Source organism: Acinonyx jubatus, chromosome D1 (assembly GCF_027475565.1).
Source record: "Acinonyx jubatus isolate Ajub_Pintada_27869175 chromosome D1, VMU_Ajub_asm_v1.0, whole genome shotgun sequence".
In the NCBI taxonomy this organism is placed as follows: domain Eukaryota; kingdom Metazoa; phylum Chordata; class Mammalia; order Carnivora; family Felidae; genus Acinonyx; species Acinonyx jubatus.
In genome coordinates, this window is record NC_069390.1 from 58650547 (window position 1) to 58678455 (window position 27909).

The 27909-nt window shown below is 49.9% G+C and overlaps 1 long non-coding RNA gene across 3 annotated transcripts; it reads right to left on the reverse strand.

The window, feature by feature from the left end:
* Positions 1–15: 15 nt before the first annotated feature.
* LOC106976455 (uncharacterized) lies at positions 16–27909 on the reverse strand. 3 transcript variants are annotated; one of them, XR_008290513.1, is made up of 4 exons: positions 25760–26482; positions 25031–25141; positions 984–1148; positions 16–399 (listed from the first exon to the last, which is right to left on the reverse strand). It is a non-coding gene; the product is annotated as an uncharacterized LOC106976455 (long non-coding RNA). The 3 variants fall into 3 exon arrangements; XR_001430479.3 differs by having other exon boundaries at positions 16–1148; XR_003414052.2 differs by lacking the exons at positions 16–399; positions 984–1148 and adding an exon at positions 26555–27909 and having other exon boundaries at positions 24021–25141; positions 25760–25901.

Here is a 27909-nt window from a genome sequence, read left to right on the forward strand (position 1 = left end):
CCCCCTCCCCTCCCTCCTCTGAGCTGCTGCAGTATTTTGTGACTTCTTGGCACTTTGCCTGCTGGGGTACCCTAAATCCTGTTTGCACACTTCCAGTCGCAGGGAACTCCCTTCCAGTTTATCTGAATGGTTCCGCTGTCTGTAAGTTATTCCTTCTCACTGGCCAAGGTCTGCGGGAACATCCATCACCATCATCACCAACAATGACCAGTTTTTTCTGATATCTGCTCTGCCAAGGGAATCTTGTTCTTGGGGTGTGAGTGGGAAGGACACACAGAAGACACCTGAGCGGCAGGTAGCTGTGAGAGCCTGCCGGGGCAGGGTTAGGAGGGCTTCCTGGAGGAGGCCGGTCCACAGAGCTGAGAAGAACAAATGGACCTGGACAGAAGAGGATGGCACCTAGGAGGAGGGAGTCACGGGTGAGCTATGGCACAGAACCTAGAACATTCAGGCTACTGGGAAGCTTGCCCATCATGCCACTTAGGCCCCCCAGGCTTGGGCTCCAGGAGCTGGAGGCTGGCACCCATCAGTCAATATGGTCATAGATAACAGTTCCAGATTGGTTCTCCACCCTTCTCTCATCTCCTGGGATAGGGGAGCCTTCAAGTGCAGGGGCAGGGAAGGGATCCCAGGGGCTTTCGCCCAGTGACGCTGGGCCCTCCCCAAAGTTCCCCTTGAAGAAGAGTCGTGGGGGGAGAGAGGGAATGGAACGTAGGTGTCTTTCAAATGGGGACAAAGGCACCGTGGGGAGGCCGAGCCTTCTGCGGGAGACATGTGAGTGTGTCTTCCGGGGCAGGTCACCTCTGGCCTGAGCTGGAGCTTCACATCCGCAAAATCGGCAGGGATGAAGCTCTATGGCGAGGATGGGACCATCACATTGTGGGGGTCCCCCGCCCTGTGGGGCACTACCCCGCACATCCCGCAGCTCTGGCCTCTTGCAAGCCTTTGGGAGAGCAAAAGCCCCGGGGGCCAGCGGCCCTCACCTAACCCCGCGTCCACGTGCCCCTCCAGAGGCTCCCAGTCCGCAGCGCCACCACGTGGCCACGCATGGCCAGACACCCCGGAGCGAGCTGTCGCGCAGCTTGCAGGCGAGCACTCCTTCGTAGCCACACCGCCTTCATGCTGCTACAGTCCGCCCTCCTGGGATCCTGGGGCCGAGAAGGAGGACATTACAGAATTAGAGGGATAAGTGCAAAGATTCCATTTTGGAGTTCACCGAAAAGGGGTAATTAAAGTCCTGGGTCCATCACGAACCAGTTGTGTGACTTTGGCCGAGTCACTGTACCTTTCTAGGCCTGGAAAATGGGGATGAAAATATCTCCCTCCACAGGACCGAATGAGCAAAGGAAGTAATGTTTGTAAAGAATCGAGTACAGTGCCTGGCACAAAATAGACACTCCATAAATGCTTGGTCCCTCCTTCACTCAATCACAAAATTATGAAATAGGTCAGAGAATCATGCGGTCTTAGACTCCTGTTTTGATAACTGACTCAGAACCGAAGGGTGTCATAAAGGTTCGGGATTGTGGCTGCAGAACAGTACTCTAATCCACAGGATCTTTGCTCTGTGTGCCGGACATAGACACATGCCAGTCAGGTTTTAGGGATGGGCAGACGACTGAGGCACAGTTTGTCATCACAGCACAGGCAGAAACCAAAACAACACTGGGATCCCATTTATTTTCCTGTTGAAAGTACACTGGGGAAGTTATGCAACTCTAAATGTCTCCAATCAGACCCCTGATTCTAGACCCTAGAGCATGAAAAGCCAAAGAGCCAAGTCAAAGTTCTTCCCCTCCTGCTCCCCATTTCACAGAGGGAGAGACTCAGGCCCAGAGAAGAGCAGCCCAAGGTCGCATGGCAGGTGACCAGGATTCTTTTCTTTAGGACTGACTACACAATTCGTGCGACCCAATGTAAAGTGACAATATGGGTACTCATTCAAGAATCTCGGGATGGCAAGAGCAGAGCGTTAAACCAAGCCCAAGACCCTTCTAATGTCCCACCGCCCACGAAGCCAGCCCTGCTGTGCTTCAGTCACATCATTTACGGAGAAGGAAGGAGCCAACGCCCAATTTTGGTCAGGATGGCGGAAGAGAGTCTGTGTCGATTTGTGTGTAACCCATCCCTCTAGGAGCCAAGGAGTTTCCCTCCATGGGTGTTACCATACCACCTCTTTGAAGTCCCCAAACTGCCACGGCCAAAGGCTCTCAGAGAGAAAGGGCGGATGGAGATAGAGATGCTTCCGCACCAGCTCACAGGATGTGTCTCTGGGCAAGGCCGCCAGGCATGTCTGGGGCAGAGGCCTACCCTCTGTTCCTACCTGATGTCCACCATGATGGTAGAGGTCATCATAGGTTAACAGGGCCTTGTCCCATCAGTGCTCAGTGCTCTGTGTTGGCCAATGCTCACCAGGGAGCCAATGTTCACTGACACCTAACACTTATCAGTACCTAATGTCCATCAGTGACAGTCCCCACCAACAGCTGATATCCACAATCGGAAAATGTCCAGTGGTGGTAACGTTCACTACTGCTCAACACGTACAAGTGCCCAGTGTTTGCAGGTATCTAATTGCATTGCAACCGCTCTAGGCATCCATACCTAATGTCAGTCCATAGTTCTACACCTTAACCATACAGTTAAGTCCTATGGCCTGTGTTTATTCTTCTCTTTTATTTAAGTGTCAGTGGTTGTATTTATGGATATGCTTAGGTCGTTGAACTAGGCAGGAGCTTCTTCCTGGGTTTACTGTTTAATTCCAAAAGCTGGGGCACCTGGGTGGCTCAGCCGGTTGAGTGGCCGACTTCGGCTCAGGTCATGATCTCACGGTCCGTGAGTTCGAGCCCCGCGTCGGGCTCTGTGTCTCCTTCTCTCTGATCCTCCCCCTGTTCATGCTCTGTCTCTCTCTGTCTCAAAAATAAATAAACGTTAAAAAAATTTTTTTAATTCCAAAAGCTATTTATTATTTTATTGTGCATACCTGTTAGTCAAAAATATCCAGATTTAGGAATACACACTTGTGTTTATGTAGGTGTATATGTAACGTGTATATACAGTATGTAATTATCATGTACATGATACAAGAAGACAGAGAAAAAGAGAAAATGCTTTTGGAACAGAAGTGTCAAGCCAGGAAAAATTTTCTAACTAGTTGCTTCTTAAAAGCAGCAGCTTTTCCAAAGTTGAGTGGTGATTCAACGCATCAGCCCTCCCGCTCAGGTAAGGTCAAAGAGCCCGACTTCAGGCTGAAAAAAACCCAGGTTCCCAAATCGGGTTAAGGCCCTGAATGAGGGCTCCTTAAAAGCAGCGTAACCTGCAGTGAAGGCCCAGGCTCGAAGCCCAGCTCTGCTGCTTATAGCGAAGTGGCCTGGGCTAAGCCATTTAACCTTTGAGCCTCAGTCTCCACATCTGTGAAATGGAGTTGGTTGCTATCTCACAAGCTTGTTTGTAGGGAATAAGTTAGTCAATGTACAGTGTGCTTAAACTAGTGCCTGGCATAAAATAAGTGCCATATAATAAATAACATAAAATACTGGGTTTGTTTTTTTTTTTGAAAATTCTTTCTTTTTCCAAACTTGTTAGCATGCTATGATGCAAAATATTCTCAGGCAGGGTTTCTTCAGTGGCCATCAGGTGAACCTCATATTATGCTTACGAATTTGCCTGAAGAGAGGTTCTACCCTCTGCATCGGTACATTTCAAAATTACCCTTGGGGCACCCGGGTGGCTCAGTCAGTTAAGCGTCCAACCCTTAATTTCATCCAGGTCATGATCTCACAGTTCGTGAGATGGAGCCCCACGTCAGGCTCCATGCTGACAGCGCAGAGGCTGCTTGGGGTTCTGTCTCCTTCGCTCTTTGCCCCTCCCCACTCACACATGTGCACACACACTCTCTCTCTCTTTCTCTCTCAAAATACATAAACATTAGCACTGGGTGTTATATGGAAACCAATCTGACAATAAATTATATATTAAAAAATAAAACAAAATAAATGAACCGTTGTTTTCATTAAAAACAAAAACCAAATTGCCATGCAGTTTCCTTCTGACCCAATACTTGTAAGGGCACAGTGCTTAGGCAATCTCCTAACCATCCTCCTCGGGCCTGGTGGTCACGGATGGAGATGCAGGGCAAACCTTCCATTCCTGTCTCTCTTCCTGACAGCCTCACTCCGTCTGAAATTCCACCGTCACTCTTTGGCTTAAGCTATGGAGACGAACAAGTGTCTGTGTGGGATTAGGGCATCTGCGAACTGATGGAGAGCAAAGGGATACCTGACCACTTTCTCCAAATGTGATACACCCTAAAAATGACTTTAAGGGGATGTGCTCGGCCAGTTGCGGAGGCAAGATGGTGAGATCCATAAAGAAGGTAGTTGAAGGATAAGGTCTCTTACGCACGCGGCCTTCTCTACCAACCAGTGTGATATCCTGTTACATTGATGACCCCATGACCCACCTCCTAGTATTATCACCCAGTGTGGAAACATCCTTTTGAATATGGATTGGTACTGTGATTTGCTTTAACCAATAGAACACAATAGAAGTGGCTCTGGGCCAGTTCCAGACCTAAGTCTTAAGAAGGCCTGGTACAGGCGCCGGGTGTCTCAGTCGGTTGAGCGTTGACTCTTGATTTCGGCTCAGGTCACGATCTCACGGTTCATGGGTTCGCTCCCCAGGCTGCACTACCAGTGTGGAGCCTGCTTGGGATTTGCTCTCTTTGCCCCTCCCCTGCTCATGGTCTCTCTCTCTCTCTCTCTCTCAAAGTAAATAAATAAACTTAAAAAAAAAAAAAAAAAAAGGCAGCCTGGTAGCTTTCACTTTTGCAATCTTGGGAGCCCAGAGCTGCCACGTATGGAGTCTGATGAGACCGTGCAGAGAAGCCGTAAGGCCATATGGAGAGAGAAAACTCAACCATCCTGTATCCCAGCAGATCTTGGACCCCAGGGTCCAAATCACCAGGTAACATGCGAGGGACCCCCAACAAAACCAGCAGGGGAATCTCAGCCCTGATTGTAGAATCATGAGCACATACAAGGATTGTTGTGCTAAGCCATTATTCTTTGGAGCGGTTTCTTACAAGGCAATAAATAACCAAAATAATCCAGTCTTAGGCCCCACGTGCCCTCAGCCCCACCGCCCCTGTTTTACCCCCTCTGGCTTCCCTGGTAAAAGAACTGCTAGCCAAGCCCCGGGCCAGAGCAGCTGAAGATGCAAGGGAACCAAGTGACAAAGCCAGACAGCCAGAGCCCCCTCCAGCGACAGGACAGAGAGGCACAGGTGGCAGGAAACACATGTAGCAGGTGTTTTAAAGTTTACGAGGTGCTGCCCTGCCCATGAGCTCATCTCTCGTCATACTTGTGTCTCATGGCCTCCCAGGGAGCTTGGCCAGGCCCCCCTCAGGTTCACACTCTCCTCGAAGCCCCCCGCCCCCCACTCCAGCCCACACAGAGGACTCGCAGGTCCTCCGACAGACCACCTCTCAGCCAGGGACTTCTCTTGCCTCACCCCCACTCCCAGCCAAGAACTGGAGGCGTCAAGAGCCAAACCCTCTGTCCTGCCAGCTGCCTTCCCCTTCTCTCTGGGGCTTTCTTCCAGACGGAGGGACTTCCTTGAGGAGCCTGAGGCCAGTCACAGACGGGGGTGGGGAGAGAGAAGCTGGTCTGGAACACAGCGGCACCGAGCGGACCACAAAAGAGGCGTAGCTTTTTGTTGCTTCCCGCAGACGGTGGGCAAAGTCATACTTAGCACAAGCTTTAAAAATCCTCTCCCCACACACAGACACAAACACTGTAATTCCCTTGAGTTGCCCCACCCGCCAGCTAAATCCAACATCGTGTACAGACATGTGAGAAGGGGGGAGGAACCAGGATGGGTGCTTGGAGGGAACGTTCTCTCAGGGTTCAGAGCAGACCTCTCAGGAGCGGCTACACAGAACTTCCCTTTGCTAACATGTTCTGAAGAAAGCTCCCCGTCGAAGGAGTAAGGGAGGGGGCGACAAATGCTTCCCTGTCCTCACACCCACCAGCCTGATTACCTCCCACGTAGCCTTCCTATCTCAGTATCCTGCCACCACCTCTGGGAAGCCTCCCTTGACCACCTCCCCGCATTCTTCCCCAGGCAATGTTAGATGCTCCTCCTCTGCATTAACCCAGTATCTCACCTTCCCTCCAGAGTGACACTGATCACATTTATTTTCTGTTTATTTTTCCAGCTTACACTCTGCCCCGAGGGCAAGAACTTGCTTTCCAAAGGGTCCCTAGCACCTAGGCTGGTGCCTGGCACATAGCTGGTTGTCAATACTTCCCTGAAAATAAGTAAATGTGTCCGTTTCATCCATTTTACCGACATTTAAATGGAGGCCCAGAGGGGTTAAGTGACTTCCCCAAGGCTGCACAGCAAGCTCATGGCAGAAACCAGCTCTTCAGACTTCCAGCTCCTCTGTCCCTGTCCCCTCCTCTCTCCCTCAGGTGGCAGGTGTGTGCTTCACCACCTGAAGCTGGGATGGGGAAGGAGTCCCCTGTGAGTATCCCCTCCTCCTCTCCAGATCCTTGGCAGGGAACCACCTCCGTTCTGACTTCCTCCTGGGTGACTAGATCTGTGCTTCATCCATCCCAACAGCAACCCTACCGGCAATCAGTCCCCCCCTGAGCCTGCTTCCCCAGCTGTTAACACAAGTCCGCCTCAGAGGGCAAGGGGCTCCTTCTAACCAAGGGTCTGTGAACCCCTACGAAAAAGACCGAAGGAGGCACGCCCCATAACGCTTGCGGTGGCACACAGCACAAACCTTCCCCAAGCACCAGAAAGGCCCAGAAGTCTCATTCTTTCCAAATGTGCCAACATTTCACTTCCATGTTCCGTAAGTTTCAAACTTTCACACGTGCATGCTTGGTATGCCGGTACCCACACGGACGGTGGTGATGGTAGTTTTGGGGCTTCAAAAACAAATCCTGATGATTCGACTGCATCACCAGGTTCGGCCAGCATTTTAAAGTTTGCACAGAGGGGCGCCTGGGTGGCTCAGTTGGTTGAGCGTCAGACTTCAGCTCAGGTCATGATCTCACAGTTCGTGGGTTCGAGCCCCGCATCGGGCTCTGTGCTGACAGCTCAGAGCCCGGAGCCTGCTTCCGATTCTGTGTCTCCCTCTCTCTCTGCCCCTCCCCCACTCACACTCTGTCTCTCTCTTCTTCAAAAATAAATAAACATTAAAAAAATTTTTTTTTAAATAAACAAATAAAGTTTGCACAGAGCTTACATTTCACACCCATCCCTCATTTACTCTTCACAACCTTCTCATGAGGGAGGCAGGGCAGGCCTTATCACTAACCCGTTTCACAGACGGGGAAGATGATGCCCAGAGAGTAGGCGGCCGACCCCGGGGACTTGTACTCAGAAGTGCTATTCCAAATTCTGTTCTCCCCACAGAGTGAATCTGTTTCAAAACGTAAAGAAAAGAAAGAGAGAAAAAAAAATCAAGAAGGACGAAGATAATGTTCTAGGAGATGGGAGTGAGAAGTGACAGGAAGAAGAAAACTCTAGGACAAAGGTGACAGGATGCTGAGAGAGTGACTCAAAGGATCGGGGCAGCCCAGGGGGTGAGACGGCAGGCCTCAGGGCTCAGGATCCACCCACACACACTTTGAAGCCCTGCAATTGTCAGGAAGACACCACAGTCTGGCCACAAGGCGCCCAGACACCCTGACCCTGACGGCTCCCCAGGACTGCACCAGAAGGTGGCATAAGTGGGGCCAGAGCCCGAGTTCCCATCCGACAGAGTGGTGGGGGAACCAGGGATCCTTGCAAGAATCGAGTTGGTGGCAGAGCCAGGAGCAGAATCCAGGTCTCTGACCTGTCGGGGCCGTTCCCACCAGAGGGTGCGGCCAACGGCACCTCTTTCTTTCTCCACCCATTTGCCCCTTTTCTTACACCCCCTGTTTCTGGCCTGAGGCTTGGGTCAGGGAGGCAGCCCCAGGAGGGGAGAGCAGAGGGGGACTCGCAGAAGTAGGAGTCTGAACGAGCAGTGGATTTCGGTAGTCACCAAGGACTGCCTTGCCTTGACATCTTCCCCTCTGATTAAATAACTTCCAATCTTTGTGCTTTTCAGGTGTGTGTGTGTGTGTGTGTGTGTGTGTGTGTGTGTTAATTCAACAAATAGTCACTGCTTATATGTTGACTTATTTCATCCTCACTATACAGGATGATGTTTGACAGATGGGACTCCTGAGGCTCAGAGAGGTTACCTGATTTACCCAAGGTCACATAGCAGGTAAGTGACAGATTTCAGATTTTCTTTTTTTAAGTCAGCTCTACGCCCAACGTGGGGCTTGAACTCACGACCCCGAGATCAAGAGTCGCATGCTCCACCGACTGAGCTAGGCAGGTGCCCCCTGGATTTCAGATTTCAAAAGCAAGTCTGGAGGCACCTGGGTGACTCAGTTGGTTAAGCACCTCTTAATTTCAGCTCAGGTCATGATCTCATTGTTCATGGGATTGAGCCCATGCTGACAGCGCAGAACCTGCTTGGAATTCTCTCTCTCCCTTTCTCTCTGCCCCTCCCCAGCTCATGCACAGGTGCTCTCTCTGTCTCAAAATAAATAAATAAACATTTAAAAAAAAAAAAAGAAAAAAAAAGCAAGTCTGTCTGACTCTGGAGCCCATAAATAAAGTGCGTATGTGGAAAGCACAATGCTAACCTTACAGAATCAGAAACAGAAAATTCTAGAATGTCAGCCTCCTTGGCTCTCCCTTCACAGTAGCTGAGGCTGGGGTTTGGTGGGAACCTTGGAAGGGACTTGAGGTCCTGAGGCTAGTGATCCGACGGCTCTGATCCCCACTCCAGCCCAGTCCAGCGACCTCTGAGCAGGGCCATTCACCCCTGCTTGGTTATCTCGCCAGCCAAGGGCGGTTACTCTGGGGTTGGGAACCCCCTCAGAGAAAGGCCTTGTGGGCCCAAGCCTTCATTCTTCACCTGCTCAAAGCCACCCAGTCGAGTGGGCCTGGATTTGAACCGGGGTCCTCTGACCTTCCTGTCCAGGCCTCCTCCCGGCCCATGCTGGGGCCCTGTTCAGCATGAGGTGTACCCAAGGATGTCTCATGGGCCACTGCCAATTGTGGATGAGTATGGCATAGTCCCCGCCCAAGTCCGTGGCTCTTTAACAAGGACCGCAGAGATTTAACTAAAAACGTTTGGTTATATGGGGATACCCAGGCATGAAGGTAGGTCAGCAGGGGAAATATTTAGCCTCTGGAATCAGGGGGGCAGGAAAAGTTGGGGTACCTTGCATCCTGGCTGCTCCTGCCACTTTGTAGCGGCATCCCCTCAGCCAAGACATTGGAGCCCCAGGTCCCTCACCAGAGAGTGGGGACATCAAGGCTGTTTGCAGCACATTCACACCACCCTCAGAGCCCCCATCACACTGAGGGCCTCAGATGGTGCCGGCAACTCCCCCACTTCCCAAGGCTGAGATTCAGGCCTGTGTCAGTTTTGACTGGGCAGTACTGGGTGCCACACTGGTACGGAAATCCTGTGACTCTCTACGCCATTAGGTCTAAGCAGGACCCAAGTGGTGATTGGGCCATTATTTCACTGACACCCGGCGCTGATAAGACAAATTAATGGGGCATGTAGCCAGAAACTAAAGAGGAAAAGGAACTAAAAGTAACAATAAAATCTGTCGTCTGAACAGCATGTAATGTTTCAGAGCAATTGCCTATCCGCGATAATGCTTAGATCTTAACAAAAACCTTGTGAGGAGCCCAGATGGCATTGTTAGCTCCTTTTACAAAAGAGGAAACTGAGGGTCAGAGAGGAGGTATGTGGTTTGTCCAGGGCCCTACATGCAGTGGCAGAGAGAATGAGTGAACTCTGGTCCTGGGTCCCCGACCTGGTGAGAACAGGGGTGGGAAGTAAGTGGGAAGATGTGAGAAAGGAGGGAAGGACGTGGGAGCACAGAATTCCCCCTATGTCTCCCCCCACCCCGAGTTGCCCTTAGTAATAAAAAAATACAAATTAGGGGCGCCTGGGTGTCTCAGTCAGTTAGGCGACCTGAGACTTTGGCTCACGTCATGATCTCATAGTTCGTGAGTTCGTGCCCCGCATCGGGCTCTGTGCTGACGGCTCGGAGCCTGGAGCCTGCTTCGGATTCTGTGTCTCCCTCTCTCTCTCCTCCTTCCCCCTCCCCCACTCGTGCTGTCTGTCTGTCTGTCTCTCTCAAAAGTAAATAAACATTCAAAGAAAACACAAATTAAAACCCTGTGGAGATCCATTTGCACTGGCTTTGTTTCATTTCTAAGAGGTGGTCTCTCCTTAGAGGCAGGAATGGGAAAATAGCCAGTCTCATGCCCAGCTCAAGAGAGAGAGAACTTTGGCACAAACCTTGAGAAGGAGCAGTTTGGCAATACGTACGCAACGTCCTAGAATTATTTCAAAATAAATGAAGCTGCAAGAACCCCAGCTAGGGGATGGGTTGTTGCGAGAAGGGGGGCCTGAGGACACCCCCTGGGGGCGTATAAGACAGTAATACCCTGTCCTGTTGATCTGGTTACACTCTGTGTTGTGAAATTCAATAAGCTGTACCCCTTGATACATGTACTTTTCTGAGTCCATATTACACTTCGGTACAAAGATTTTTTTTTTAAGGGTAAACCCACAGAATAACATTTAACTATATATGTCCGTGTGTGTGTGTGTGTGTGTGCGTGTGTGTGCGTGTGTGTGTAGTTCTTACATATAACTATATACATATATATAGTTGTTTCAAATGCTAACCTTCCATATTTGCATGGGCTTTCCTAGCTTGTAAGTATTTTTTAATAACCATGTTCTTGGAAAGATCCACAGGACAGAGATTATTATTCCCATTCCACAGATCAGGGAACAGTAGCCCCGGGAGGGAGTCACTTATCCAAGACCTCACCACGGTTACCTATGGAGTGGCTAGCCTCAGGCCTCCCAGCTCCTGCACTGAGCTCTCGCCACTACCCTGCTGACACAGCAAAAGACGGTGCTGGGCACAAAGGAATTTCAAAGGTAACTAAAATCAAAGCTCTCTGAGCCGGACTTCACATCTCATTTAGTCCAATCCTACGATCTTTACATCACGCCCCCAAATGGCTACCGGTCTCTACGTACACACCTCCAAGGACAGGGAACTCACTATCTCCTAAGGCAGCCCCTTCCATTCTAGATCTGCTCTGTGCTCCATAAATTACCCAGCATTATCGCTGACTCCAAATCTATACCCACTCCTCCACCTTCCTTCATCTATCATCCCGCTCATTGGGCTACGCAAACAAATGTGCTCCCTCTTTCTTGGGTCAGTCCTCTAGAATTGGGGAGGCAACAATCTGTCTCTTGTTCCTAAGGATAGGACTTTAAGCTTCTAATTTTCTAGACCCAAACTCTGAGACCCGGAGAAATTGAATGGCTTACCTAAGGTCACCCAACAATGTCAGTGGGTGATTACTGAGTATCTGCCATGGTACAACACATTCTGTTGACTCTGCTAATATGGCTAGAGCCGCCTGGACACTGAGGGGGGACCTCCTGGGACCTCCTTTTCAGGAGTAGGGAGTGGAAAGGAGACATATCTCAGTGCCAAACCTGCTTCGGGGTCCTCCGGGAGCCATAAGCACCCTACCCTCTCCCCCCACCGCATGCACTCAGGGGAGTTGGCACTCCACCCACACACTTCACTGCCCAGAATTACTTCCCAGCGTCCCCAAGCCCTTGGGTCCTACCAGGAGTCCCAGCTCTGCTCCTGCAGTCCTGGGGGAAATGAGTCAGGCAGGAGGGGCTGAGGAAAATGTGGGGAAGGAAGGAAAACAGTTCCTGGTCTCTCACGGGGGGCTCTGAGGTAACCTTGAGCAAGCACTTCTCTTGAGAGCTCAGCTTCCTCATTTGCCCACCAACATGCAGGTCCCCACCCTGACCCAAATCAGGGCTGCTGTGAGGATCCAGGAGGATCAAGGATAGGGAAGGGCGTAGACAAATCAGGGACCTGGGATAACAGAGCAGTACAGGAGCTATTGCTGTTTAAAACGATCATAGACCCTCCTTTCTTCCCTTCTCATTCATTCATTCATTCATTCATTCATTCAAACCTCCTCTCTCGGCCAAGCCTTGGGCCAGGCACTAGTGATAGAGACATGAATCGGCCCAGGTACCACCCTCAGGAGTCCATGGTGGCCAGAGGCTGGCGGGGAAGGGGGGCAGAACACAGGCAAGTAAACCGACAATTGCAAACGGTAATGAGAAGCTCAGGGCACTGTGAGAGAATCCAGAGAAATGGAGTCAGCTCAGTCTGTGAGATACAAGGAGGGGGAAGTGGCCTCTGGCTGGACTTTGAAGAAGCCCTGGTGGACAAGATGGAGAAGGGCATAGAGCAGAGGCATGGATGTGAGGAAGGCCTCCCCTCCTGGCCCCAGAACGGCTTTCTAAAGATGCCTGCAAAGACAGGAGAGACTCCCCGGGAAGGAAGGGCGTGAGAAGCCGCCCTCTTTTGCCTTGCTATGGACAGACAACGTGAAGCAGAGAACAGAGAAGCTGGAACAAAAGGCCTTTGAGGTCTTCCTAAGGCCTGAGATTCCAAGCTGACCTTGATTAGAAGGAAAGCACAAGGTCGTTTTCCCTCTGTGCCCAAGAGGCCGTGTCACATCTCAGGACTAAAGAAGGATCTTGAGCCGAAAGATTACAAAACCCTCGGTGGCATTTGTGTGCCATTGGAGCAACCTCAAACATGCACAGCCTCTCCTGTCCTGAGGGCCCTCATCTTCCCAGAATTCAGCTTTCAGCATCCCATTCTGAAGTTCCCCAGGGAGGGCCTGGGCCCCGCACCTCCTGCCAGGGTGAAGATCCCTAAGAGAGGGTGTGGGTGGGGGAGGACCCGGAAGGGCTTCGGCTGGCAGAGGGGGGCTGGGCCTCCAGCAGCACAGAGGCCCAGCCAGTGACCTGACCCCCAGGACTTCTAACTAGCACCCAAGTGGTATAGAGGTCCTTTCCCACATGGATGCCAGTCACCCATTTCTCCCCTGTCCCCTTGGAGACCTACCCCCTTAAGACAAAGGTACAGCGATCCCCTTAATCACAGTTGTCCTCCTCTGCCAAGACTAGCAGCTTTGGCTTCTCTCTCTGCCCTCAGGGACCTTACTGGGTAAAGGTAACACCATCCTGGTTCTGAGATGAGTCAGAATGGAGACAAAGAGGAGTTAGGGGGCAACCCCAGGAGGCGGAGCCTCGGTGATAGTCCCCAGGGAGTGGCTGAGGTCTGAGCTGGCGCTGAGCACCGGCAGAGGAGGCCACCACAGGATTAGATGTGGGGGTGGGCGACAATGAGGGGTGGGAGTCGGCTCCATATTCTGGAGTGGCTGCTGTGTGGGTGGGGAAATGCAGAGGAGAAAACCAGGGGAGAGGGCTACAAAATGAGGTAGCAGGAAACGCCCATCGTCTCTTTTAAAATTGGATCTTATGGGGGCGCCTGGGTGGCTCAGTCGGTTAAGCGTCCGACTTCGGCTCAGGTCACCATCTCGCGGTCCGTGAGTTCGAGCCCCGCGTCGGGCTCTGGGCTGATGGCTCAGAGCCTGCAGCCTGCTTTCGATTCTGTGTCTCCCTCTCTCTCTGCCCCTCCCCCGTTCATGCTCTGTCTCTCTCTGTCTCAAAAATAATAAAATAAACATTTAAAAAAATTAAAAAATTAAATAAATAAAATTTGATCTTATGAGGGGCGCCTGGGTGGCTCAGACGGTTAAGTGTCCGATTCGTGAGCTCACTCAGCTCAGGGCAAGGTATCACGGTTGCCAGGTTCGAGCCCCCGCACCCGGCTCTGCTCTGTTGGTGTGGAGCCTGCTTGGGATTCTGTCTCTCTTCTCTCTGCCCCTCCCCTGCCGGTGTGCATGTGCTTTCTCTCTCTCTCTCTCTCTCTTTCTCTCAAAATAAATAAACTTAACCAATTAAAAATAAAATTTCACCTTACGCACAATAGGAAAAAAATTGTGAATGACTTAATCAGTAGAGAGTTAAGTTAAATAAACTGTTACATCCGTCCTAGGCTATATCACAAAATACGAGGTATGGGGAAAGAGTCACGGTAATTTATGTTTTGAAAGTGGGTCATAAAAAAATATTGCATAATCTTAGTTTTATAAAAATAGATGTATGTATCTTTATATGAATTTTTTAAGTGAAATAGCAAACAGCAAAATATTAAAAGAGGTTATCTCTCTTCCTCTCTCTCTCTCTCTCTCTCTCTCTCTCTCTCTAAAAGAGAGAGAGAGAGAGAGAGAGAGAGAGAGAGAGAGAGGAAGAGAGAGAGTTCAAATGGGGGAGAGGGGCAGAGGGAGAGATAGAGAGAATCCCAAGCAGGCTCCTTACTCCAGAGCCTGTCGCAGACTCGATCCCACGACCCTGGGATCATGACCTGAGCTGAAATCAAGAGTTGGACACTCAAAAGACTGAGCCACCCAGGCGCCGTTAACTCTTAAAGATGAATCACTGGGGATTTTTACTGTCTTCTTTGTGCATTTTTTTCTATTCTTTCATAAGGAATAACAAGTATTACTTACCAATGTGCTCTGTTGTGAGGAATATATGGAGTCTGGACTCACAGATATGCAGTATGGACTCCTTGAAACAATGACAAAGCATCTGAAGATACTTCTGCCCCCATGTGTGTGTCCCCCACCTTGCGTGTTCTGTCATGTGGGAAAGCAGCCCTTTGGACCCAAGCAGTAGCTGGGTGCTTGCTTGTTTGGGTTCTAAGTGGCACAATTCCTTTTGATTCTTGTGTCCCGATCCATGTAGGACAGAGGCCACCAATAAATTGCACCAGGATCTCTGACCTAGAAGGGCCCTGGGAGCTTACCCCAAGTGGAGAGAGGCCAACCTGCCAAGGCCAAGAGTCCGGAAGAGAAAAAGGGCAAAGGTAATGTGCTGTTGAGCTGGTCCAGGTGCATGTGGTAAATAAAACGAAAGAAATGTTCATTAAAAATATATTGAATGAATTAATGAAGGGGCAAGATCAACTTTGCAAATCTTTTGGATATGTTGGGAAGTTTTCTTCTTTTTTTTAATGTTTATTTATTTATTTTAGAGAGAGAGAGAGACAGAGAGGCACAGAGAGTGAGGGAAAGAGAATCCCAAGCAGGCCCTGCGCTGTCAGCGCAGAGCCCGATGTGGGGCTTGAACTCACGAACCGTGAGTTCATGTCCTGAGCTGAAATTAAGAGTCGGACGCTTAACGGACGGAGCCACCCAGGCACCCCAGGAATTCTTTTTTCAAATGACAAGTGAATTAAACAGAAATTTAAAGAAATTAATTCAACACCAAATGCTAGTCTGTAGATCAGCTGCCCCAGATTAGTAGTGCTCAGTCTTAGTGAGATCCAATGGGCGGGACACACGACTGGCCCCTTGAGATCCAACTGAGCTCTGCCCTTCTCTCCTGGCAAGGCGTGGTCCATGGTGGCGGCTCAGTTACATTCCACTAAGTGAAGGGAAGGGGATGGAACCAGGGGCCTCACTAGCTGTGCCGTCACCCCCCTGAGCTCATTAGTTTCTCACACGTCCCTCCAGAAGTTCTGCACACACGGGATGTCCTTGGACACTTGCCTGAAATTGGCAGAAAGCCCCTGACCTTTTCCTAATGAGAGCGTTTATTAATGTTCTCTGACTCCGGAATGACAGCTCACTGCTTTTTTTTCCTTCCTTCCCTGAAAACCTATTAATGTAGCAGCATCTGGGGGATTTCAAAGTTGGCAATGACCTTGACAGCTTCTCCAGCCGCTCTGCCTGCGGCACCCTCGGGCATTCGGTGGTATTTCATAGGTTCACAGAAGCCTTCCAAGGAGCTCCACGATTTCTAGACCAATTCCCATCCAATCACTCTGACATCTTCTGAGCAGACAAGGTTACCCTTTCCTGGCAATTATTCTTCATCTCGCCTCCCTCTGTTCTGCACCACTATGGTTTCTGCCCCCTAACACTGCCACAGGTTTAGAATCAAATGCTGAGTCATGGACTCATGAAGGTCAGAGCTGGAGGGGTCCTGGGGGATAGGGGGCAGTGGCAGTGTAGGTCCAATCGTCCCCTGTGCAAATTCATTTCCCTCCTTTTCATCCTTCATTACCAAGCTGCTCCTCTGTGCTGGGCTCAGTGCCAGGTTCTGGGGGCACAGAGCTGGTGCTTCGTAGTCTCCCCAGCAGCCCGTGAAGAATTTGCTCCCACAGGGCAGAGAGGACTGTAAACTTACCAAATTGTTTCAGAAAGATAAGGCTTCAATAGAGGGCTGGATAAAGTCTGGGAGAGGGGAGCATGGAACAGAGAAGCCAATTGCACTTGGTGAGATCAGAGAAAGCATCATAAGAGGAGGTGAGGTTTGGAGTTTATAATTTGGCATTTTAAGTATAATAGTCAAGGGCGTGTCAGGGAGATGTGGGAGTAACAAACGTTTTCAACAAAAACGGTGGCCTAATCGTGAGGAGCTTGGGCTATGGAGTCAATCTGGCTGGGTTTGATTCCATCTCTAACTGGCTGTGTGGCCCTGGTCAAGTTCTTCATCTTCTCTCTGCTCAGCTTCCTTATCTGGAAGATTCACGGACCCCTGTAAGGAAGGCTGTCGCATGCAGCCTGCAGTGTAGGTCACGGTGCCCCTTCTCAGGATGTGCCCTTCACCGCTAGGAGTTGTGTGCTTGTTACCAAAGTTTTCTAGTGGGTGGTAGTCGAGTGCTTGCTTTCTCAAGATATTGTGACAATTGTTACAGACTAAAGCCAAGTGTTGTGAGGAGGGGTGCTCTTTCCTAATTTACACAAAAGCACCAGTTGTGTTGCAGGTAGGTTGGTACCTGTGGTGTCTTTCTTTCTGCTTTCAAACGTGAACCTCTAGGGGGCGCCTGGGTGGCTCAGTCGCTTAAGCGTCCGACTTCTGCTCAGGTCATGATCTCACCGTTCGTGGGTTCGAGCCCCGCGTTGGGCTCTGTGCTGACAGCTCAGAGCCTGGAGCCCGCTTCAGATTCTGTGTCTCCCTCTCTCTCTGCCCCTCCCCCACTCACGCTCTTTCTGTCTGTCTCTCTCAAAAATAAACATTAAAAAAAAGTGAAACTCTTATTAGGCAGGGGTCAGAGGAGCTTCAGTCTTGCCTCTCTTGGGTTGTCCACGGAGAAGCACCCCTGGCTATTTGGGGTCGCTGCCCACTGGGCTATATTCTTCTCCACAGTGGCCTGGAAGATATGGGAAGGGACAGAGCTCCTTGCCCTCACTCCTCTGTCCCTTCAGTGCCCCTCAGATTACACACTGAACTGGGCAGGGGGTAAACCTTTCTGCACAGATGGTTGGGACGATCCTAAAAGGGGATAGTGACAGGAGATGTGCTCATTTAAATAGCATGCCAAGAGTCTGCAAGCCCCCAGCCCCAGCCCCTGTGCTGCTGAGAGGAGTTAATTTCCTGCTCTATCTGGAAACCCATTAGAAGAACCAAAATGTGTGTCATCACCCTTTAACACAGTGTCCCTTTGGTAAGGTTTCCCAACTCCTGTGTCAGTGTCACCTGAGGGCTTACTAAGATGTCTGAGCCTTACCCTAAATCCTCCCCTAAACCTACTGAATCAAAATCCTTGGGCAGGGCGGGGGGGGGGGGGGGGGGGGGGGAGGAGGGGGGGAGGGTGAAGGCAGAAATCTGTGCTTCTGATAGAGTCCCAGGTGGTTTTTAGGCCTGGTAGGTTCAGGGAAATTCTGCCCCTTGGTTGCCTCTTTCAAATAAAGGAACGACCAGGGGCACCTGGTGGCTCAGTCAGTTAAGCATCTGACTCTTGATTCTGGCTCAGGTCATGATCTCACGGTAATGATGTCACAGTCTTGAGATCAAGCCCTGCATCGGCTCTGGGCTGAGTGTGGACCCTGCTCTCTCTCCCTCTGACCCTCCCCCACCTTTCAAAAATCAATTAAAACCAATTGACCATCCTGGTCAAAGGATTTTATGAAATTCTTTAGTTCTCCTTATGATGGGTGTGGGTGTGAGTGCGTGTATGCATATGAGGGGCGTGTATATGGTGTGTAAGCATACGTGGTGTGCATGCATATGTGGTGTGTATTTGCATGGTGTGTGATGTGTGCATGTGTGTGATGTGCGTGCATGTGTTGTGTGTGTGTTGGGAGGGCAGCAGGCAGGGTAAAGGTGGATCAACTCTTCACACTACACATTAAAAGATAAAAGTTCTGGGGGGCACCTGGGTGGCTCAGTTGGTTAAGCGTCCGACTTCAGCCAAGTCACGATCTCGCGGTCCGTGACTTCGAGCCCCGCGTCGGGCTCTGGGCTGATGGCTCAGAGCCTGGAGCCTGCTTCCGATTCTGTGTCTCCCTCTCTCTCTGCCCCTCCCCCATTCATGCTCTGTCTCTGTCTCAAAAATAAATAAATGTTAAAAAAAATTTTTTTAAATTAAAAAAAGATAAAAGTTCTGGGACGCCTGCCTGCCTCAGTCAGTAGAGCATGAGACTCTTGGTCTTGGGGTTGTGAGTTCAAGCCCCCCATTGGGGGGTGGGGCTTACTTGAAAAAGATAAAAGTGCTTCTCTTTGGGTAGTGGAATTAATGGCTATTCTTCTTTCTCCTTCTCTGCATTTTTCAGCTTTTCAACAAGGGACATAAATGACTTACACAATAAAAAAGAAAAAAAATTAAAAGGAGCCCACTGTATTTCATTGTCATCCCCCTTGAATCCTTTAGTCCCAGCAAATCCTGTGAGTGTCCTTCTATCTCAGTCTGGTGTGTCAGTGGAAAAACGCTCACTGACTGTTTTTAGTCTGGCTACAGGAGCCATCTGGAGACAGCGGCCCCACCCTGTTCTGTCATCCAGGGCTTGCCCAGATGGCCTGGTAGGGCCTCCTGAGCATTTGAGTCCCAGGTTCCAGGCATCTTTGGAGCTGGATCCTGGCCAAGGGGGGAACCAGGTGCAGAGTCCAGCTCTGGAGAGAGACCCGGTAAGACATAGGAAGGCACCAGAACAGCCCCATCCAAGAGAGCTGCCATGGCTCCTCACCTCCACGACATGCTTGTCCTCCTTGTGTTGATTTCTGAAATGGCGGCGGGGCAGGGAGGAGGGGAATATCTGGAAATTGACATGTACATTTAGTGAGGTGATACTTCTTGTTTTCCCGAAAGGCTCTTATTAAATCTGCAAGTTATACCCAAAATGGAGCACAGTGGCAGACTCCTAGTAGATGCCAATAAGTCTGTTAACAAAAGAATACATATATTAAAAGGAAAAAGATAATACCTATCTTTTTGTAAGTGCAACCTGCCTCCCACTGATCCCAAAGGAAGCGATGCTTGTTTTGGGGTCTCCCCTGGGCGTGGTTAGCTTGGCGCAGTCCCCCTGGGGACCTTGAAGAGACACAGTGACCTGTGAGCCCTGTCTGAGGGGACGGGCATTTCCCCTCATGTCTTCATACACACAGAGTTCCTCATCCACCTCCCCAGGAGTATGAGAAAGTTTCTCCTCAGGGCACAAAGTTTCTGCTCAGTGCTGGGCTCCACCGTGCCATTACCTCATCCTGTCTGTGGCTTGTGTAAGATTCTTATCCGAAGGAGGGCTTTCCTTTAGGAACATCTGTGCTCACAGAAGATAAGGGAAGGAACTGAGCAGCCACGGTGTAACCACATGCTCATTTAAAGCAACAGGCACCTCTCACATCTATTGCAGAGCGAAAGAATGGCAATATCTAAAGAGATATTAGGCTGACCCTTACTAATACGAAAAAAAAAAATAGGATTCATTCCAGACGTGGAGTGTTTCATCATTATAAAAAAATGAACTATTTTGAATGATTGTCCCCTTGGCCTCAGAAGGGAGTGACGGAGTCCAGGGTCCAAAGGGGTGTGGTCCAAAGCTAGTGGTCTCTGAGTGGGTCCCCTTGGTGGGCCTGGCACCTCCACCCCCATTCTCTAGTTGCTATTGTGCCCCCACCCTCACTCCCCTCCAGCACACTGGGAGGTGCAAGTGGAGATCAGGAACAGACAAGGATTAATGTGACCGTTGCAGATTTAACCTGGCATTGGGTCCTTCTTCAAGATACCTGTGCAAAATCACTAGCATTTGATTTGTGGGAGCATCCCACAAAGGAGCAATAGCATCCTCTTGTGGGAGGATCTGTGGGTCCCTCACAGCCCTTCCCCATCCCTGGGGAAGTCCCTTGATATGGCTTTGCCTTCTCTGGCTGAAAGCTCTCCTCTCGTCTCAGCTCAGCTCCAGCTTGTCCCCTCTGAGAGGCCACCTGCCCTCTTAATCCAACTCTTCTCCTTGGGAGCACATCTGGCCCGTTGCAAAAACCCCCTTGCTCAGCCAGAATCTGGGCTGTTCTTAAAGTAAAACCATCTCCTGATTTTGCCACCAGCGGGCGCTCTAACCAAGCCTCTAGCCAATACACGTTTTTAGGTGTGGATCAGGTACTGATCTCTACACTCACAAAATGTCGAAGCCACATTCTCTGGATGGTTTCCTGGAAGCCCTCTCAGTTGGCTGAGAGGATCCCCTTTAGCCTTCCCATGTGGAAGTCAGGATGGGGCACAGGCAGGGACAGAGATGGACAATACCGTCCACTCTCCAGTGAAACCCTCACCTCCCCCTTCTCCAGCTTTCTGTGTATCTTCACAGTAAGGGTTTTAGTCTCTTAGTAAATCCCATGTAGATTGTTCTTCCCTTGGTCCTTAGTGCCTCCATGGACACTCTGAGACAAACAGGAAGTTGTCTCAACCCTGTCGGGCTTCACTGATTCTAGATTCACACGGAATCTGTGGGATGGAGATTCAGATTCCCACCCTTTGCATAACAAGCCCTTTGGGCAAGTTGCTGAACTTCTCTTGGTCCCAGGTCCCTCGCTTGCAACTTGGGCTTTAAAATCCTTATTTCACAGAGTTTGGGAGAAGTTTAGACAGATAATATTGTGGGCCATTGGGCATAGTGCCCGGCTTATAATAAATGCTCCCCTAAATGAGAGTCATTATTCACGTGGTCCTGCTCAGGTAGAAGCTTCCTGCTCTGGGCCTGGGAGGCATCCAGGCTTTCCAGGGCTGCTCTGCAGAGGGGTAAGCTCATCCATTATGCTGCCAGTTGCCAGCTTGCCTCCTTGAGGAACCGTAGGGAAAGACCACAGGTGTTATCTTCACGCAGGGTGGGTTCTCCTTCTACTCTACCACTGCTCAGCTAGGTCACCTTAAACATCTCTGAGCTCCTGGTCCCTCCCCTGAGAAGTGAAGGCAACATCAAACCGTTTCGGAATGAAACCTTCCTTGGTCTCAGCGGGCTGCTGTAAAGATGAAATTAAGTGCCATATGGCAGATGTCTGGCACAAGCCTTGCGGCCCGGGAGCCCTCAGCAGTGATTAAATCCCTCCTCCTCCCCCTGAGAGGGATCAGTGGGGATGGTGCCTGTCACTTGCATGTCTTCATCCACAAAACTGCTGTGATGGCTGAAGAAAAGAGCGTCCTGTCACAGATCGCCTGCACTGTAAAGGGAGAATGGGCTCTGACCATTAGCAGGAAGAAAGAAGAGACCAGAGGTTCTGGGAAAACTTCCTGCAGAAGAAACCACTCTAAATGTTCCTCCCCAGGGAAGATTCAGAACGGTCTGTTCTGCTGAAACGCGGGTTTCTCTCACAGGAGTAGTTGCACACAATTGGTAAGGAGGGCTGTAGTGTCCATATTATGTGGGAGCCATATTGATTCCTGTATAATATATTCCAGCATGCTTGTGTTTTGAGGCAATTAGGAACAAGCTTTCTCACCACTAAAGAGGAAGCTCTAGCCTTTTCAGAAGATCTCACAGAAATGCTGAAAATCCTGCAGAAGTGCTTTTCTCTGGTATGTGTTGTTGCTGATTTAGTGGCTTCAGGAACCACTGTCCTTTCCACTATGTTAGGCTCTCTGAGGAAGCGGATCGTTCAGATGAAGAAACTGTGGAGACACTTCCTCTTGTATTTATGAGAAACTGTTTTAGCTTTTGAAGAAGTCTAAATCATAGCTCAGGAATCTGAGGGATCCCAGAGGGGGGCAACTCCACAGTTGTCACTTTGATGAATCCAGTTCCGTCAGAGGCAAATGCCACAAAAATCCTACATCTGGGACGAGGTACCTCAGGCTTAAGGCTGCTAGCACAAAGTGACCTTGATGCTGGGTAAAAAGGCCGGCAGCCACTGAGCCACCATTTATTAGGATTGGTGCTGTTTTTGTTAGAGTTCTGCTTACAAAGACCCATAGGTTTTAACTTATTCCACTGTTGTTGTGAAACCCTATCATTTTTACACCAGGGGATTTTGCAAAAGGATTTTCGTTTGTTTTCTTTTCAGGGCCATGCATATGACATTATGGCTAAAGTGCCCACATTAGGATCCCGTGGGCCAATCAAGATTATCCAAACCTCCAAGAAGCAAAAATTAAGAGTGCTTTGGGGCAGTTCAGTTCCCCCTTAACCTCGTGTTTTCCAGGGTTGCTAAAGCCATGTTTCCAGAACAAGAGAATATTCCTCATATAGGGAAAAAAAATAAAATAAAATTCAGATGTCACCTCCTCCAGGAAGCCCTCCCTGCAGCCTTCTCCCAGGCTGGGCTAGGGCCCCCGCTCTGGGATCCCTCAGATTCCTGCATTTCTCTGTGTCAGCTCAGAGAACGTTGTGTGATAACTGCCTACATTCATCTCTGCTTCCGCCCCTGAACTGGTTTCACTGGTCTTCAGAGTCGGAGGTCCAGGGCCCAGCACAAGGCCAGGCAGTGGGGTGGCCTCAGGGAGTGCTGTGAACTGAACAGAATGATACATGAACACTGCGGGGACCTGGTAAATATAAATAGTGTGACCCTGCCTGTACTTCTAGCCAGTGAGAACTCATTTCAGGGACAGTTTACCACTAGAAGCCAGTAGTAAGCCTGTGTGTAAACACTTTTTACAAAGCTTGTGAAGTATTGAGCTTTGTTTACGAGCTCTGGTCCAGGCCTCCCCACAGCCCCCAAGTACCCCTGAGGTTTGAGTAGCTGTGTGGATGCACAGAAAACCCAGTTCAGGCCCCAGAATGCTGTGCGTGACGGGGAAGAAAACCAAAGCAGGAGCGTATAGGGAGGATATAAAAGTGCTGGGCTGTAAATGAAGCCATGCTCTAAGCCACACTCTGACGTCCTCATGCCACACGACCTAGAGAGTCACTGTGACTCTTTGGGTTACAGTTTCCTCATCAGCAGAATGAGGTCCTTGGAGTAGGCCCCACCATTTGTTCAACATATATTGGTTATCAGGACCTACGCAGTCCCTCCGCAGAGGGAAGAAGAATTAACATTTACGGAGCACCAACTGTGTCCCAGGCACTTTGTATCTAATATCTGACTTAATGCCTCCTCCAAGGTAAGCATTATAATCCCCATTTTATACCTGTGGAAACTGAGGCTCAAGAGGTTAAGTGACTATGTGTTTGTGGAGCTAGCAAGTGACAGAGCCGGCATTTGAACCCAGATCTGCCTGACTCTGAAGATTAAGATGATTCCCATCCAACCTGAGCAGTCTATGATTCCATGATTTAAAAACATAATACTTCAGGAGAATGTGTACTCATTGCTGTCCTTAGATCTGTGCTTTTAATTATTTAAATGTTTTAAATTTTCTGGGACCCCCCCCCCTTAATGGCTCAGTCAGTTAAGCATCTGACTCTTGACTTTGGCTCAGGTCATGATCTCACGGTTGTGGGATCGAGCCCCTTGTCGGGCTCTGCACTGACCGTGGTGCCTGCTTAAGATTCTTTCTCTCTCGGGAGCACCTGGGTGGCTCAGTCAGTTCAGGGTCCGGCTCTTGGTTTTGGCTCAGGTCATGATCTCATGGTTCATGAGATTGAGCCCCACGTTGGGCTCTGCACTGACAGCACAGAGCCTGCTTGGATTCCCTCTCCCTCTGTCTCTGCCCCTTTCTTCTCATTCATGCACTCTCTCACTCACGTGCTCTCTCTCTCTCTCAAAAACAAAAATTAATTTTTTTTAAATTACAATAATCTGATTCAGAAAATGGATAACATCCTGCTCTAGATTATATGTTACAAACATCTGAAAGATGGCTCATTCATCCATTCATTTATTCACTCGATGATTCAATACTTATTGTCTATGTACTGACCACACACTGTTCGAAGCACTGGATAATCATAATGAACAAAGACAGACAAGGTCTCTGCTCTCATGGAACTGATGTTGTATGGGGAAATAGACAATAAAGATATAAACAACTGAGTAAGAGGACTTCAGTTCATTATAAGTTCTAAGACAAATGTAAACTAGGAGAAACAATATGGCAGACTGCAGATCCACCTACGTCAAGGCAGTTAGAAATGGCCTCTCTGAGCAAACAAAGTTTCTGCTGAGATCAGGGTGAGAAGGACCCAACCATGTGACGATCGAGGGCAAGTACTTCCTAAGTTGAGGGAACAGCAGGTGAAAAGGCGCTGAGGTAGGGACAAGCTTGACTCTCTGAGGAACAAAGAGGAAGCCAGTGTGGCTGGAGCAGAGCAATGATTCGGAAAGTGGCAGAAAATGATGTGGGAGGTGGCTCCGTGAGGCGATGGTACAGGGTTTACATAGCTGTACAAAGTCACTGGCAGAAGGTGAGCAGGGTAATGACATTGAACCTTAGAGAAGACAGGAACCTTAGAGGCACTCTGACCCAAGCATCTCACATCGGTCATGAAAAGACCTGTTCAGAGACCCAACAAGGCCAATTAGTGGGGGAGCCAAGAGTTAGTGGAAAACCCTAGTCTCCCTGCTCCCCAGAGTATTAAAACAGAGCTCTTGGCCAAACCAGGGACCCCCTGGCTGTGATGCAACTGCCCAGGCCACTGTTGTGTCTCTGTTCTGATCAACTACACCAACCTTCACTGGTCTTCTGACTCCCACCCTTAGTCTCCTAAGGTTTATTGTCTACACAGCAAGCAGAGCGATGATGTTCACGTTAAAACTTAATTTAGCTCGTGTCAGACCTCTGATCAAACCCTCCGATGGTTTCGCTGTACCTCACCATACCTGTTCATTTCTATGTCTTCCCACCAGAGTTGAGGGCAGGCTCTTGTCGTAGGTATCCCTGGATCCTTGCTGAACATAGGATTCGGCAAGCAAAAAACACTTCGATAAGTGCTGAAGGAATCAACATGTATAGATATAAAATGCTGCAAGCAAGCAGACCTGGTGATTTACTTTATGCCTCTGTAGGAGTCCGTCTGGTTATCATTTATGCATAGCACATTGGTTAAGAGCATGGGCTTTGAAACAGCCTGCTAAGGTCGAAAACCTGTCTCTTCTACTCACCAGTGGCTTGACCCTGGATAAGTTACTAGCCCCTTTGTGTCTCAGTCTCCTTGTTTGTGTAATGGGGATAATACTAGTATCTAACTCACAGGATTGTTGCAAGTATTAAATTAGCCTAGTATACCTGAAGTGCCTGGAACAATTCTCGGTACTTCCCAACTACTCGTCATTGATACTATTACTGATATGTAATAGCATATGTAGATATGCAGTGAGGAAAATGAATTCATGAAAGGTCTAGATGGCTTCAATGGAGACTCCCGGTATATGAGACAAAGCACTGCCTTTGGAGGCTTCCTCAAATTAGCCCGTGTGAACTTGGGCAAGTCACTTCACCCTTCAGAATCTGTTTCCAAATCTGAAAAATGCAGCTAAGCTTACTTGCCCCATTTGACTATAGCTTTGAGATCAAGTGCGATTATGTATATCAAATTTCTAGCTCAGTACCTGGCACGTCCTCAAAAGGCGACGAACGTTTCCTTTCTTCTCCGCCTTGGTCTGTGAGTTCACCAAGCCTACCAAGCAAGGGATCCTTGTAAACTGCGCCTGAATCTGCCCACACCCTTAGTGCCTAGCACAGAGCCTGACCCTGTGAACAGACAATAAACAGTAAACGGACAAAAAACAGCAAACAGACGATCAGCACTTGTGGACTCTTACTTACATAGGCTGCCTTTGCAATATTTCCCACACCTCTCCCCTTGGTTTCTTTTTTTTTCTTTTTTTTCTTTTTTTGCTAGAAATCTTCTCCAGAGCATCATCTCTCACAATGGCTACGCCAATGACCACCTACCTATTTCCCCACCCTGGCAAGGGCTTGTCCCTTCAGCTGTGCTGAACATGGTACCAGATTCATCTTTCTGAAGCACAGCTCAGACCATGCCCCTTGCCTTGCACAGAAGACTTTGTGACTTTCTAGGGCTGGCCCAACCCACCCCTGCTCCTTAGGCTGGTGTTTGAGGCTCACCACGGTCTACCCCTAGCTGCCCTGGCCATCTCCTCTCTCTCTCCTTCTCTAATCATACACACACACACACACACACACACACACACACACACACACGGACACCAGACTGAATCACCGTTCCTTGGGACTTGACATCGCTGTGCCCTCGCTCAGACTCTTCCCTCTGCCTGGAGTGGCCTCTCAAAGCATCACGGGTTCCCCCAAGGTCCCACTAAAATGCCGCCCCTCCATCTGGCCTCACAGAGTTCCGCAAGCTAGGATTGTCCCTCTGGCACCTCTGTCTACGGCACTTCGTGGCACTGCTCCTGGCACAGTTGGCTTCTGCAGACCTTCTGTTGTGTTCCTCTGTGCGCACGAGCCAAGCAGGCACTCCGTCCACACGGTGAACAGATGTGTGTCGGCCTCCCCCTGTAAGGGTAGGGACGGGTCTCCTCCATCTCTGTACCTCTCCTCTCTCACACACGTACATGTTTTCTTAAACATGAAGAAGGAGCGTAATACATACTTGACAGATGAGTCACCTAGCCTGGTCCGTTCTAGGGCGCAAAGGTGTCTAGAATCAGTCTCTTGTCCTCAACCCTACTGCTGCCCTAAGTCAGGCTGAACCACCTCTCACTTGGACCATTAGGACAGCCTCCAGCCCCCTGGCTGTCTCCCTTCTGTCCTTCTCAGCCCCACACAGACTACCAGAGTGACCTTCCTAAAAAGAAAATATCATCATGCCTTTCCCGGGCTGAAAACCTTTGATGAGCTCCCCACTGCCATGGGATAAAGCCGCCTCCCTCTTCAGCCCAATCTCCTGCTCGCGCACCCTGCTTTTCCCCCACCCCATTTCCCCGTGTTCCTCCAGACCTGCTTGTAATACCATGGCAACCCTGTGCTGCTTCCGGCCTCCATGTCTTCGCATATGCTGTTCCCTCTTCTTCAAACGACACCCCACCTCTCCTCCACATCCCCATCATGTGATAACAGCTGCCCATGCATGCCTCAAAACCCAGTTCTGCTGAAAGCTTCATCTGAGAAGAGACAGCCGATGTGTGAGCACCCCCACCCCCACACCCACCGTACATTTGCCCTACAAATGCTGGGCATTCTCTGTGTGCCAGACATTCCCTCTGTGTTGATGTGAACGGTGCTCGTACCTGCCTTGTTTCCTCACCTGGAGCCCTGAGCTCCAAGCTGCTCCTGGCTCTTTTCGCCAAGTGCCCCTCCTCACTGAGTGCTCACACGGTGTTCACGAATTGAGGGGTGGGGGGCCGTGACTGAGCCACACTGCGGGCACAAATGGTCTACCGGTCCATTTCTGAAGACTGAGGAAGGCAAGTGTGGAATGGAGCGGGACAACTTCTGAGGTCTGACCAAAGGCTGGCAGGGCATCTTATTTTGGAAACTTGCTGATCAATAGCAAAAAGATGCTTCGGCTTTGGCTATCCTGGGGCCCCTGCTCAGGCTTCGGTTGAGTGGTTCCCAGGGGCAAAGTCCTCAGAAAATTTCCCTGCAGCCCCCAAAATGTTGGGCCAGCGAACGGGTCATACAGGCTGTGGACAGCCCAACACAGTGCGAAATCAGCTCTGTTATCATAGGGGTAGCAGCTGTTCAGAGCCTCAAAGTATCCATTCTTTTCTTTTCC